A 16,009-nucleotide genomic window follows, 5' to 3' on the forward strand; every position below is an offset into this window, starting at 1 on the left:
AAATGTTTAAAAGTTGTGTGAATTTTTGATATATATTATAATTATCAGCGTACTTTAAATGGTCCATTACAGGTCCAGGCTTCCCACCTAATTTAAAAGAGAGGGGATATGGTGCTTAGCCCCACCACGTTGCTCTTCTGAGGAATAGCAGACAGGGTGATAATTTTAAATTTCGTAACAAGCTCTATCAGATGTCAATGACATGGATCAACGGCTTAACGTGCTTACAAATGCACGGAGATGCACGAGTAGGTACTAATCATCTCGTAACGTCTCAACTCCGAGATAAAAAATCTGAAAAAATCTTAGCTTAACAAGTTCAGTATTTCATTGCCCGACTCAGTTCTCGAACCGAGGACTTCTTTAACTAAATATAAACATTATAAGCCTATTAGATAATTATTAATTTAAATTAATTGGCTAAGAGATTTTACACAAATACGGAAGTTCTAGGCTTCGATTTCCGCAAGTTAGACTATTGATATACTAACTTTAAGTGTAAACTTTTAGCATATCGATCGAGCAGGTCGATGGGAAGGAAGGATCTTTTGAAATTTACATATCCATGTTAACCTTAATATTTTGATGTTATAATAAAAGGAATGAGTATAAAACTGTAAGTTTTATTAACTATCGCGTTATCACATTTTATCAATGGAATCTATTCACAATACGCTAGCAACACTATCGTACGCCGTTGCGAGGCTGGCTGCGCATTTTCATTCACGCACACTGCTGCGTTATTCGTTGTCGTGTTTCTGAGTTGCTCGTTGTGGCGCGCTCTGTAACTTTTATTGTTGTTTTTTTTCAACTTCTCAGCGAGCTAACCACTTGCACGGTCGTTTTCTACCTGCGTGTGCTTCAAATATTATAAACTGTCTCATGTTTTGTATTTTTGATAAGTGTTAACAAAGTTGTTCGTAGTTTAAATCGCGAAGTGAAACCACCGAAAGTCCAGATGTTCTAACGAGCGGCAATAACCTCGTTTAGTGTCAACAAAATAAATAAACAGTAGTAACGAAGTTGCTGTTTGTACAAAAAGTATTGTGATGAATTAAACAATGATCTAAACTGGTAATCCAGGACGAGAATGGGCCTCGTTCGATGCAAGAACGTGATTATTATCTGCCCCTCAGTTTCTACTGCTTCACCCACATAACATTTATGGTAAGCAAAAAGTTTCGTGTTTTGTTTCGTAACGTTCAACTTTTTCGCGAGGATATTTTTTTGTTTTACGTATCGATGCACTCCGCTTTTTATTTATTACGTATCGGTGTTTCTGGTTTGTAATAAATGATTTTGCGTGCTTATATTGCTGTAAGTTGTGGTTTGTTGAACTTAACCATACCATACGGTAACCAGTAACCCACGCATGCAATCTGCATTATTTTGATTATATTTATGGCCCTTTATGTTATATTTTCTTATGGTGTGTATGCTTGTAGGTAGGGTAGGTACGTTTTTAGTAATTCTGTCACAACGTTGCAAAGTTTACTTAAGTTTGTGGCGTGCATAGTCTTTAACCCGTCCGTCCGTCCGTCAACCCGCATTGCAGCTGCCTGGTGGGTTTAAGCTGCAAAACATCTATTACGAGAGACACCCGGTTGTTCAATGGGTCTCTAAAGGCTCATTGATAATTATCTATATGACAATATTGATTGCAACTAATTGCTTTATGGGTACTTAATTAATAAAAAAAATTAGGGTAGGTTCTTAAGCAGCACATATTTTTCACCCCTGTAGTTACTGTACATAAGTAAATAAAATCTTCTTTAAAAATCATACAAGAGTTGAAGGTAGTTGACCTTCAACTTTTCTATGACACAGAAGTGTAACATATCTATTTGAAAAAAAACCTAATAACAGAGATAAATTCGAGAATTCAGAATTGCAATAGGAAGAAAAAAAAATGTTTTATAATTTGTTTTATTATTGACTAGGTACTTACCATAAAAAAGTCTAAAGAAAACTTTTTGGTTTTAATAGTAGATTGTTATACAAGGGGCTAAAAAGACCCATTATATACGAGGTATTTTTAGGGCCCGAGACGTAAGGCGAGGGCCGCCTAAATAGAAACCGAGTTTATAATGGGTTTAGCCCCACGTGTTACACTCTGCTTTTCACTACGATTGCGACAAAATAAAATAGTTTAGTACAATATTCAATGATTTATTTTAATTGAAAATTAAATGTACAAAGTCTACAATTTTGGATATTAAGGGAGATGCTTTTACCCGGTGACATAATTTCCGACTACTGTGAAGATGAATAATGAGTACGTGAGGTAAACGTGGGAGATAATAGTTTAAAAAACTCCTTTCGTAAGTGAATCGATTCGTTGTTGTTTTCTTCACTTATTAAATTTTTCGTAGGTATTCGTAGGTATCGTAGGTAAGTATTTAAGTAAATGCGTCTCGACTTTGATGGTAACAGATTGAAAATTTCATCCATCTCCAAATTAGAATCACCATTCTCACTAGATGAAGACAACAATAACAATTATTATTGAAAAATATGTAAGTTACGGTCACAAATTTACAATGAATTTCTGAAAAAAATCAAGTGTGTATTATTCACGCCAATTGTTTTTTAAATTCTCGCTTTTTAATTTTATTTTTTTCACATGAGAAAGAGGCAAAGGTATTACACCGTAAAGGATGTCCCGTGTCTTCAAATCTCGCTCTATTCGCAACTCAATAAAAATTAAATAAAAAAATAAACATATTCCACAGACAAGGACGCTGCATTACGTTCCAATTTAAAGTTTTTTATTTATTTTTCAAAACAATCAGGGCCTTACCTATAATGATTCTATTTTCGAATAAAACCTCCTCCGTTTTATAGTAGGCTAGTACTTGGCTAGTACTCGTAACAGACAAGAATTAAAAAAACAAAATTACTTTAGCCCCTGGAGGCTAATATGCTTGTTTAGCCCTGCTGTGGAGTGGTAATATGACAGTGTTTTTGAGCAAGAGTAGTGAAAAAGTACTTTTTATTTATACATAATATGTACTTTTACCTGCGTACCTTCTGATTTCAAATCAGAGATCTGAAGACAACCAACTAAATTGGTGGGTAGTACATTTTGTTTTAACATATAACATAAAGCAGTAGTCCAGAAATTGCCATGGCCATTTTTCATATTGATATTCAAACCTGTTTGTTTGTTAATAATTAAATTCCTTTTCTCACCTATGACTAAGTAACTCACCTAACATTATTCCACACTTTCCCATCAAAATGAGTTACACAAGGCAATCCATTGACAGTTAGCGGAGCCCTAATCATTAATTTGGCCTCATCTAGATAGCAGCTTGGCTATAAATATTATTTCTATTTAATTGTAAAACCCCCTATTTACCTATCTATTTAAATATTACATTTTCAAGGAGGTAAATAGTAAATACCTAATTAATAATGGTTAATAATAATTTTAAATGAGTGCCCTTACTCACCATTAATAAGTAATTCACCTATGACTAAGTAACTCACCTAACAATATTCCACACTTTCCCATCAACATGACTTACACAAGGCAATCCATTGACAGTCAGCAGAGTCCCAATCATTAGTTTGGCCTTATCTAAATTGCAGCATGGCTATAAATATTATTTCTATTTAATTGTAAAACCCCTTATTTACCTATTTATTTAAATATTACATTTTCAAGGAGGTAAATAGTAAATACCTAATTAATAATGGTTAATAATAATTTTAATTGAATGCCCTTACTCACCATTAATAAGTAATTCACCTATAACTAAGTAACTCACCTAACATTATTCCACACTTTCCCATCAACATGACTTACACAAGGCAATCCATTGACAGTCAGCGGAGTCCCAATCATTAGTTTGGCCTCATCTAAATTGCAGCATGGCCTGTGGTAATGACTCTGCATTGTATTCATTGCCGGCAATTTGCATGTATTTGTACCATCTTTGAGATGCTACGAACAATCCTAACATGCTATTGTGTTGTTAAATGAAGACATTATTGTACCTTATTGTACTGTTCTGCTTGCTTTTGTCGTGTCTTTGTTTTTAACTGATTTAGAAAAGATAAACTTTCTAATGTCCTTAATGGGGATTGAAATATTGCTCATATTAAAACAAAAATAAGTTACTTAATATTTTTTTTAAATCTTTGTACATGTCATAAACTTATTAATGAGTATAAGAATAAATAAGATCAGTAAGTCAATGTAAGCACACTAACTTTACATAACTATTCATGAGTATAAGAATAAATAAGACCAGTAAGTCACCCTGCAATACTCATAAATTGACCTCTGGTAAATATACTTTTTAACCAGCTAGGTACCTCTATGGTTCAATGGTTAACTTGGTTCAGGCTTTTTTTCAACACGTGAATGTGAATGTGAATAAAGTATAAAAGTTATCAGTGCTTTACCTCAGTGAGCCTTGGTCTAGGTCCATTAAGTTATTGCTTTAGTTCTTTGGTTTTTGTTGGAACAATACAATGGGGTATTTGGATCATCTAATAGTTATTGAAAAGGCAGTGAATTGCCACTCTTAACCCAAGTTAATAATAATGGGAATTTACAAGGAATTCATGTCCAATAGTATTCTATCTTTTAGTAATAGGTACTATAATATAATTTATTATTGTTTTATAGTACCCACTTATTCAACTTTAACAGTCATATGTTCCTATAATATTGCACTATAATATGCTATAAATATAAAATTATCAGTTCCTGTTGATATCTTAGAAATAACCGCACAATTATTGATAGTGCAATTAGAGCACCTAGAGCCCTACAATGGACAGTTTCATTCTGTTGTTGAAAGTCTACCTTCTACCTTCTACCTTCCTGACTACATATATGAGTTAGTACTTATATTATACATTAAACTTTTACACTATTGCAGAGCCTATATTTCTCTATAGGGCTGAGATGTGGATCCTAAAGTCTGCAGACCGCAAAAGGATTGACGCTTTCAAGATGTGGTGTTGGAGGAAAATGCTCCAGATTCCATGGACTGCATTTCGTTTTTTTAGATAGATTATTTTCTATGTAAGACGGGAGATTTTGTAATCACCTCTTACAGCCAGTTTCTTCATGTAAAGCTAAAGTAACAGTAAAAGTAGTAAGTAGTAAAGAAGACTTTATTTTTCCGTGATTAAGACCGTCACTTTTGCTTTATGACGTTACTTTGACTGTTACTTACGATGAAGAAACTGGCCGTTAAAGATAAATTTTCGCAAAAAAGTAGTCTGTTTTCTCAAAGATAACATTTATCACTGTAACAGAATTATATCAAAATTGGTTCAGCCAATTCGACAAGGTAATACAGACAAGTGAGAATATTTTAAGTAAGAAAAAGCGGGGCGCGGGCGTCAGCTAGTGAAAAAATAATAAAAATTAATTGGAAAAATATTATAATTTATTATTTAAGTACCTTCATAGATAAAACTTTTCTTTTTAATGCAGATAAATGTATCCATTTTCCTAAGTAGTTCTACATTTTGAACCTTACCTTGAACCTCACGAATACCGGTTTTACGGAGTTCTTGACCTTTGCATTTATGGTTCACAGTCTTTATGCGACAATGGTACGATAGTACTTTACCTTAAATCATCATTAACGACCCATATTCGGCTCACTATTGAGCACGAGTCTTCTCTCAGAATGAGAGACCACGCTGGCCCAATGCGGATTGGCGGACTTCACACATTGATAATTAAGAAAATTCTTAGATATGCGCGTTTTCTGACGATGTTCTTCAATCACCGTTTGAGACAAGTGATAATTACTTAAAATGCACATAACTGAAAAGTTGGAGGTGCATGCCCCGGACCAGATTTGAACCCACGCCCTCCGGAGTCGGAGGCAGAGGTCATATCCACTGGGCTATCACGGCTTTTTTTTCAAGGTCAAGTCTTTTCTCTGTCAAGGGATATAGGCTTAGGTTTAAATCTAACTGTTGCATTATTGTCCAGTTTACAAAACTCAAGCTCGTTGCTTAGTTCTTAGAAGAAAGTGCACTCGCTAATCATGCATCATAGTCACGGGTAATATTCATTAAAAAAAATCAGAAACGCGAACAAAGTTATCAGCATCCGCTATAATGATCCTTCCTCCATTAAAAAACCTGCTAAGCACGTTCGGGCCACGCGAAGAGTAAGGTTCCGCAGTTGCATGCTAAAAATGCCGACTTTAGAAGAATGGTTTTTGATTGGTCGACTACAATTCTTTAAATTTTAATTCCTACTTAGCTGTGATAGTTTTCTTTTAATTTCATTATAAAATATGTATTACTACTTATTTGAACTTGTTCTCTAAATTCAAAATTAATATCAAGTAACACTTAAGATTAAGCCTTAATATTTCACAAACAGATCCCTAAAATAAGAAATGGTGTTAATTTACTGACAATATTTTTCAAGAACCCACTCTATCCTACTTCCTACTAATATTATAAACGCGAAAGTTTGTATGGATGTTTGTTACTCTTTAACGGCGCAACTACTGGACCGATTTCGCTGAAATTTGGAATGGAAATAGATTTTACTCTGGATTAACACATAGGTTAACTTTAGCACACTTTTCATCCCGGGAAAATCCATGGTTTCCGAGGGATTTGTGAAAAACTAAATTTTACGCGGATGAAGTCGCGGGCGTCCGCTAGTAGAACATAAACATCAAACAAGTAAAAAAATATATAATATTGAATGATAGCTTCCTAATATTAAGTCTCTGCCAAACCGCCGACAAACTTAGACTGACATTGTAAAGTTATAAGGGTCCTTTTTTGACTACGGGCCCCTAAAAAGGCCTATATCCGACACTTTTATAACAGGTTGAATTGAAGTCTTATAGGGACTTTTTATAGCGAGACAGGCGTGGACTGTAATGTATAATAGTATCCCTTTTTATTGCTTGCGTTTTAAACTTTGATTGCGCCCATGATCTTATCCAGACCAGCTTGGATCGTTGGGTTCAACGTATCCTGCATATTCCGGGAACAGTAGCGGCTTATTGATTTACTTATCGGTCCTTTGTTGTGTTTGCTATTGGTTGTTGTCTGCTACCATAGACTACGGATATTTTTTTTTCATTGGTTCCAAGGAGGCGTTACTTTGCGTAAGTACGTAAGTAGTTGGACAATGGAATAGTAGATTTACTTGTTTAATTGAACATTGTAGAGTTATTTTTCTTTTGAACAGGAAGGTTACGTACTTTTGTCGTTGGTTGGTCGTTTGGTTTTTTGTCGGGTTTGAGTGGCTTTGCCGCTTAAATTCGTCGTGTTTTTCAGTGAAGAAAAAATTATGTGACGATAGATTGAAGTCAATAGATTAAAGGTGACTGCTAGCTTAGAAGAGGTACAAGGATTACCGATACCTACCCTTGATTTGCACCCTATACTTAAATCGGTTGGCGGTTCTTTTACAACAGATAGAACTATGTAACTATAGATTGAAGTCAATAGATTAACTGCTAACTTAGAAGAAATACAAGGATTATCGATACCTTCTCTTGGTTTGCACCCTATAAATCGGTTTTCGGTTTTTACGATATGTACGTGAATGTGTGATTCTACCAGAGACCTTTAATATGTATATTCTGTAATGATGTTTTGTATAACTCGCAAGTGAGCTCGAATTCAGCTCTTTGTTTAACATGATATTATAGACAGAGAGCGATAGATGCGAGTTCGAAGCTCACTCTGTCGAAGTGATAAAAAAATCATTACAGAACATCATCTTAGTGATACAGGTGCACTATACAAAATATATCATTTTATTGTTCGGGTTTTGAATGATAAATGCCCATGATCTTATCCAGCCCAGCTTAGATCGCTGGGTTCGATCGTACCTATTCTAGGAACAGTAGCTCCCTGTTAGTTTACTTCTGTGAGTCCATTGTTCGGCTCGCTATAGGTAATGTTGTTTTCATACGATATTATAAGCTCTCAATGCGAATGACATGCTGGCAGGCACGTAGTGTTTGTTGTGTACAGTTGTGTGGAAAAATGTTTTAGCTTTAACCACATTGTTGATAAGTTATCGGTATTAAAAAACTTCGATAGTGTGTAAAAACTATCGGATTTTCAGGCCGTTATTTATTATGACGCCAAAGCACCCTGTTGACTGTCAAACATGCTTGTCAAACTTGACGTTTTCATTAAACAATATTTGATAAAAGCTTCAAACAAAGCCGCATCAGATTAAATTGTTTGACAAGCAAATTTGCTTTGACGGAAAATTTGATCAGTTACAATGTTCTTTCGTTAACGATCAAATATGTTTGACAAACTTGCTTGTTAATCATGAAGTTTTATTACGCAATGGTTGACAAACGGTTCAAACAAAGTTGCTAACAATCAAATTGCTTGACAAATTTTGTTTGACGAACAGTTAGATCGCTTCTGGGATCCTTAAAGTTTTTGAGTTTTTAACTAGACTAACTGTGATTAATGTTAATTATATCACGCAGTAGAAGTACCTTCCTTCGAGTATTATTATTAGACTTTATAAATAACAGTTGTAAAGTAACAAGTTACCAGGCTTTCATGACTCGAGTGAGCTGTGAAACGTATTGTATCGTCACGTTCGCGTCTATTTGTTGAGTTTTCTTACACTAAAGTAATTATTTTCGCAAATACGCACACACTTCTAGTAGCTACACATAAATGTATATGTTAGGTACCTACGTCAGTTCGTAAATATTTAGTAATTTATATATTTAGGTGTTACAACACAACTCACGGAATTTGTAACCAAAGTCTGAAACAACTTGACCGACTTTTAAGATTTTTTTTGGGTAGGTATATTTTCGGAAGGTCTAAGAATAGGTCGAAAACTTACCCCTACCCGCACCTCCCATTTTTATTTGTTTTTTTTTAATTTTTTGTGATTTTTTATTTTTTAAGATTTTTATCCCAGATTATTTTTTATTAAATTTATTAAAGAATTTTATTTGGCAGTAAAACGTTTGCTGAATTATCTACTGTTTATGATTTCCTAGTATTTGTCGGATTGAGTAAACTGCTAAAGAACATTCAATGTTGATTGAATGATCCTCAAAAGCCACAAAGTTAGATTGAAGCTTTTGTGTTGTGGGGCTTTGTGAAGCAGTGAAGTATAGGTGCCCATTTATCTGTGTAGTTCTATTTATATATACTGTATTCTGTGTAGTTTAACTATCTGTGTAGTTCTGTATATTACATTAGTATTGCCTTTTGGGAATTTATATATTTCTAGGTTCATAGCATTTTCAGTAATGTTTCGCTCCCACGAGTTAGCCAATTTTATTGTTTGGCTGTAGGGTGCTAAGGTAACTTAACCTTTGCTTTGCTAAGGGTACTTAACCTTTAGTGTTCAAGAGGGTGGTAAACACATAGCCTTCAAAGGCCTTGGCAAGGGCTCCCTTCTTCCTCCCTCCTGCAAATGGTCATGGGTAATGGAAATCTATACTAATATTATAAAGCTGAAGAGTTTGTTTGTTTGGTCCGATTTGAAAAATACTTTCTGTGTTAGATACTCCATTTATCGAGGAAGGCTATAGGCTATATACTATCTCTGTATTCCTACGAGAACGGGAATCACGCGGGTAAAACCGCGCGGCGTCACCTAGTCGTTCTATAAAACAATGATTTCCGGAGAAGTTTGACTACTTAGCTGGATAAGAAAATATCTTTATTTTAATACTTAACTTCAAAATAAACCGATTTTTAAATGTGATATCGGTATAAAATATCGGTATTTCGATAAAAAATACAACAGCAATGTTGGTACGAACGATATAAATATCGGTAGATATCGCTAGAATTTACAATCGCAACATTATTTTATCTTTCTGTGCGTCGGCGTAGTCCACAGATACAGAAACGTATGTGGGCATATTTTATTGAAAAATGCTTCTACGCCAATTTCTTCATTATCTGCCTTGGTCTATAAATTATCTATTATTTGGTAAGTAGATATTTCATAAATATATATAAAGTCGCTCAGCGAGCTATGGAAAGGGCTATGTTATGTAGTGGGAAGTGGCTGGATGAGGAAGGCGGAGGATCGTGTGTGGTGGCGCGCTCTCGGAAAGGCCTATGTCCAGCAGTGGACGAATACAGGCTGTTGATTGATTGAGATATTTCATAAACCTCGAGCCATATATGAGGTAAAACACCAGCAAAGGCGTTATTTAAGTAGGTAAACAGAATGACTGCTATAAATGGAATTGGATTTCATATGCATATGAATATATGTTTTATAGGGTTTATGTTGCTTGGCACTTGGAACGGGGTACTAGCTGAAAATCAGCGCTGTATGCTCTTTGCTTATGCGGAGCATATAGCAATATGCTGAACTGGGACTTTCTTCTAGGTTACACCACATATCGCAGGTTATTATTCTGAAATAATTGTGATGTATATGTGTGGCATAGTGTAGTAGTAATAAAGATGTTTTCTTTTTATTAAGCCTTCGATTGGGCTTGAAAACCACAATGCACGGCATTGACGATCAATTATTCTCACGTTTCTGCAGCACCCACGACTATAACTGATTGGTCATTGCGTGCATGACGGCTTATGAAACGTCTTCGCTACCGTTTGCGCTGCAGAAAGGTGAGAATAATTGACCATCAATTTCTGACTTAACGATTAAAAGTCGATTTTAAAACCTAAGTTTCGAAAATAAAGTTATATAATATTATATGTATAAGTAAGTATTTTTATATGTGTAAATTAAGTTTATTAAGTTTAAGTTAAACTAACATTTTTTTTTATTTGGAATACTTAAGTAAGTGCTTACTTACTTTAAAAACTAATTTTTGTATTTTTATAGTTTAAGTAAATGAAGTTTTTTTTACTTATACGAGTAGGTGACAATGTATGTACTTAATTGTATAAAAATTGTGAAGTTTATTAATAAAAGTGCTTTTCCTTGAAAGGGATACTTGATGGTCGTTGTCCTTATAAAAAGCGTTCACATAATGTTTCGTAACATACAAAGTACGGCACAAAGCCAGTGTCTTATATGGTCTGAAACAATGCCGTCTTCGGCAATAAAATCAAAATTGATATACGGGCGTATTGTGTCAACAGCTTATAGTGATATCACCGCCGCAAGTGGGCCCGTAGTGTGTTAATTAACTTTTTGAAAGCACTGCGGGCGGACTCCGCTGCGATTGATTTTAATTGCTTGTTTTTAGGGTTCAGTACATCCGAATGGTGATCATTATATTTTTCAAGGTGGTTTTTGTTTGACTGTAATATTATCATCCGCGTGGAATTTAGTTTTTCACGAATGCCGCGGGGACCATGGATTTTTCCGGGATGAAAAGTAATCTATGTGCTATGTATATGTATTATCCAGGCTATGATCTATCTCAATACCAAATTTCAGCTAATTCGGTTCAGTAGTCGAGGCGTGAAAGAGTTATATCATCAACATTCTTAGTTTTTCGCAGATCTCGGGAAACCATGGATTCTTTCGGGATAAAATGTGGCCTATGTGTTGAACTGTATTCGTTTTAATTGTCGAGGCACGCATCGTAGGCCTACAGCGTCGCTTTCACTGCGTTGGGACGAAAAAGCTGCTATTGGGAAAACTTTGTCGCTATTGGTCTACATGTCTTTTCAAGAGACATATTTCGTTGTCGTTGACGTATTTATTTATTTATTAAGGAAAATTAACCGCTAATACATTAAATTCATGCTTACATTTAATTACATTGATAAATTAGGTTAATGCTTAGCTATTAAAAGATTTTCACAACTTTCACAATTTTTAGATATTATGTACACTTCTTAGTTATAGATATCCATTAATTCATAGGTACTACAAACTCTAAGATATCAAGTATATACTATACATAGAGAAAACAATTATAATCTAGTTCACAAAAGTAATAAGTAATAAAGTAGTAATAACGTATGTTTGGCCTACAATGGGAAGTGATGGTGGAGTTCTATTTAAGTGGCTGCGTTTAATTAGTATCTCTGTTAAGTAAAAATAACAATAATTTTTGCTCAATACAGAACTGTTGTAATTGTACTTTTATTCTCGACTGTATCATGTAATTACGTATGAGCGGCATATCAGCTTATCTGTTAAGGAGTTATACTACTATTTATGAGTAAACATAGGTGCCTTATCGATGCAGGTCAATCGGCGTGATGGTACTTATCAGCTGTGAGTGCTATGGTAATATTTGTATTAACGTATAATTATGTTGTACCACTTTAAGGCAACGTTATGCCTTGATCACACGTACCGAGCAAACGGGCGAGGCAGTGCCCTCGGCCGAGTACTCAGTACGTATAAACATATCGACGAGTGCTCGGCCGAGCACTCGTCGATGCTTATGTCGACTGAACAAAGCGCCGAGACAGTAGCTCGGCTCCCGTTCTATATACTAGGCCGAGTGTCCACCCTCCCGCGTCTCCGCACTGTCTCGCTCGCTCACTCGCCAGTTCTGAACATGCATTGTCTCGCCACTCGGCCGACGGCCACATGATTATCGTCACGTCGCCGCATGCGCCTTTGCATATAATAATTTTCGTTTATAACAATTCCAAATAAAATAAAATACACCATGTCTGTTAGTAATAAATGGGTTGTCGAGACAACTAGTAAATATATACAGTTATATAAAAAAACTGCTATATAAACTAAATCCTACGTTCTACTAATAGTGGAATAAGTAACTTCGTATATTTTCTAATATTCGTTTGGGGTCCATCATAATCGAATTGTAGTCTCAATTTATCTGAACTGTTTGTGCTCATTTCAAAACACGTGTGAACAATTACTCGCTTACATCACTGTCTCGGCCGAGGAACATTTTACTCTCTCGTCCGTTTGCTCGGTACGTGTGATCAAGGCATTACTCGTAAATGAGTTAGATTGTGATACTACAAGAGAGTCTTCAGACGAGTGACACGCTTACTAGGCCTCTAGCCATGTTACATACGAGTATATTATCTTTCTACAATCGCAAAAATTTTAATAAAAAAAAATACAACCGACTTCAAAACCTAAAAACGTACCCACTAAACTAAAAAGTGAAAAATAACATAAATATGTTCTACCTGGTGATCAGTATGAAGGCGGTGCTAAGCCGGTGATGTATCAATTCAAGCCACGTGAGAATATCTTTCAAATTTAGATTTTGAGTGTTGTTTCATGTGGTCCTGTCAGAAACGGCTTAAATTATTAGACATATACAACGGCTATACCGTTTGAAAAAAAAAAAAGACTTTGAAATCGGTCCAGGCGTCTTTTAGTAATCGGTGTGCATACATAAAAAAAAAAATACCGACCGAATTGAGAACCTCCTCCTTTTTGAAGACGGTTAAAAATAGCGACGCCGCGCGGTACCCGCGTAGGTTCTGTTCCCGTAAGAAAGCGTGGATAAAATAGAGTCTAAGACATTCACAAATAACGTGGCTTTCTAGTGGTAAAAGAATTTTCAAAATCGGTTCAGTAGATCCTAAGATTATCCCTAGAATGCCCTATAGATAAACTACCATCATTGCTTTTATGCCCCCCTGAAGATTCTCTCTCTTTCGACTCGGTCGCTCATGACTGAGGATCGAGACCACTTTGGCTAGTCATCTTTCGATAGACAATACTCCATTGAGACGGTCGGTGGCCATTTGTAAATGGTGCGGGCTCCTGTTTCCTTGAAAAGATTAGACCATCTGGAGATCTACCTCGTTTGCCTTCTACATTTCTCATAAGATTAACGTGCCCGATTAAACAGTGTTTAGTTAAGAACCCACAGTACACAGTTAATTCGATTAATCTCCGATTAACGCGTTAGATTACAAAACGCACTTTACGACAGGATAAGCATTAATTAATAACTTCCCTCCATCCTAAATACCAATAGATCCCGTAAAGTTGAAAGTTGTCGGTAGATACGAGCAAGCAACTGGGTTTGGAAACTTCAAAGACATTATTCTAATGAGGAGACATTGTTTACTTCACAGAACAGATAAAGCGCTAAGCTAAGCGCTTTTACTTAATAGATAATTTAATTTTTCTGATATTTAAGATTTCTTAGTAGGGACTCCTAGCGATTAAGTATAGGGTTGTCAGCAATAAGTAGTTTAGTAGAAAAAATAAAACATTTAATACAATACAAAATTAATAATACTCGTAATTTTAATTTTTTTTGACGAGGCGAATGCTGATCTATGACTCCGAAAGTAAAATATAAAAAGTAAATAATTACACAAAATATTTTATAATATATATATATTGACTATAATTTGATTAATAAAATTGTGTATTCTCGTAATTATTCGTCTGTAAAATATAATAATATCATGATTAATTCATTAAATAAGACTGTCACCGTTCCTTAAAGGCGTAAGTAGCCAAAAATATAACCAGATTGGCTTATATTTCTCGATTCGACGTTAAGCTAGACTGTCACCGAAAATAAATTTTTTAATTGGATTTAAAATACTGTTAAAAGACAGTCTGAATTATAAACATACCGTACATTTTTAGCCTACGTAAATACTTTTAAACACTAATTAGTAAACTTGCTTATTGTTTATTTAAGAACTTGAGCAAATCTTACTTGTTATGACTTCACTTCTACTTTATTTTATTTTATTTTGATTTATGAATTTAGACCGTTTATCAATACTTCGATATCTTTAAAACAAAAAATACGCTATGGCGTTCAAAATCATTTTGTCTATTGACTGACGAAGCTTTGTCATGCTTCATTTGCACGTAGGTCCGTGGCAACCCTAACGCAATGGTTCCTTAGGTTTCAAACGCAATTAGGTTAAAAAGCACTTTATCTCTGTAAACACTCTGCGATCGTAACATGGGTAAATAATCTTGGGCAATCGACCCGCAGTATCGAAATAGATCACGCTATCGGCAATATCAATAAATTTGCTTCTGAACCCGGCGCACCTGTAACTACTTGACTGAACTGGATTTGCAGAAGCGTTGTTAATATAACAGCGCTTATGAAACTTTGTTATTAAAGAACTAGCGGACGCCCGCGACATCGTCCGCGTGGAATTCAGTTTTTCACAACCATGGATTTTTCCGGGATCAAAAAAGCCTATGTGTTAATCCAGAGTAAAATCTATTTCTATTCCAAATTTCAGCCAATCGCTTCAGTAGCCGCAGCGTAAAAGAGGACAAACATACTTACACACACACAAACTTTCGTCTTTATAATATTAGTGTGATAAATATGAACCAATATATTAAAAGTACTCTAAATAAGCGACAACCCTGTATTATGAGTGGATACGACACTATAGACTCGGAGGCTGTCATTGTCAGAACTTTGTCATTATAAAAAAACATTTTTAATTAATTTTCGGTAAAGAATATAATCCCAGAGTTATGGGAAATACTTCCGAGCATCCTGTATATAACTAATATATATTTTTTTTCTTGTACGGCCAATCTGCGATCAGTCCTAAGACTATAAATCGAATTTTATCGCACACTCTATGGACTTGTTCTACTGTTGAACGATGCTGTCTAAAGCCAAATTGATGAGGAGGAATCAGGTTATTTTCATTTAGAATCGGAGTTAATCTTTCCAGAAGGGCTTTTGAGAATAATTTTGACAAGGTTGGTTATAAGCTTATGGGCCTATAAGATTTGATGCCATGTGGTGGTTTCCCCGTTTTGTGAATCATCAGTAACTAATATAATATAACGGTTTTACATAACAATAAAACCGATATTAACAATATATACCGGCTTCCGTTGTCTCCATGCTCCGTGCGCCATTTTTCGTGCACGTGGTTTACATTAAGAAACTCAATTGATCGAACCACAATAATAAAATATGCACTACTACCGCTGTATTATTGTATTTGTAAATCGTATAAAATTATATTTTTTAGAAAAATAAGATATTATTCCAAATTTTTTTGTGTATGCGGTGACAGTACACAATGCTATGAGCTAAAATGTCAGTGCTTACACACTGGCTAGCACGATGAAACAACTACACCTCCTTTAGTAGATTGAAGGAACTAGGTATGT

At 35.0% G+C, this 16,009-nt stretch overlaps 1 protein-coding gene across 3 annotated transcripts in view; it reads left to right on the plus strand.

Annotated features, from left to right (window-relative positions):
- Positions 1 to 716: 716 nt before the first annotated feature.
- The window catches only part of LOC112050664 (semaphorin-5B), a 99,715-nt gene continuing 84,422 nt past the window's right edge, over positions 717 to 16,009 (plus strand). For all 3 annotated transcript variants that reach the window (XR_008251972.1, XM_024088972.2, XM_052888326.1), the window contains exon 1: positions 717 to 1,167. The gene's annotated coding sequence lies outside the window, so the exon portion shown is untranslated. The remainder of the gene's footprint in view (positions 1,168 to 16,009) is intronic.

This window comes from Bicyclus anynana, chromosome 22 (genome assembly GCF_947172395.1).
Source record: "Bicyclus anynana chromosome 22, ilBicAnyn1.1, whole genome shotgun sequence".
Classification (NCBI taxonomy): domain Eukaryota; kingdom Metazoa; phylum Arthropoda; class Insecta; order Lepidoptera; family Nymphalidae; genus Bicyclus; species Bicyclus anynana.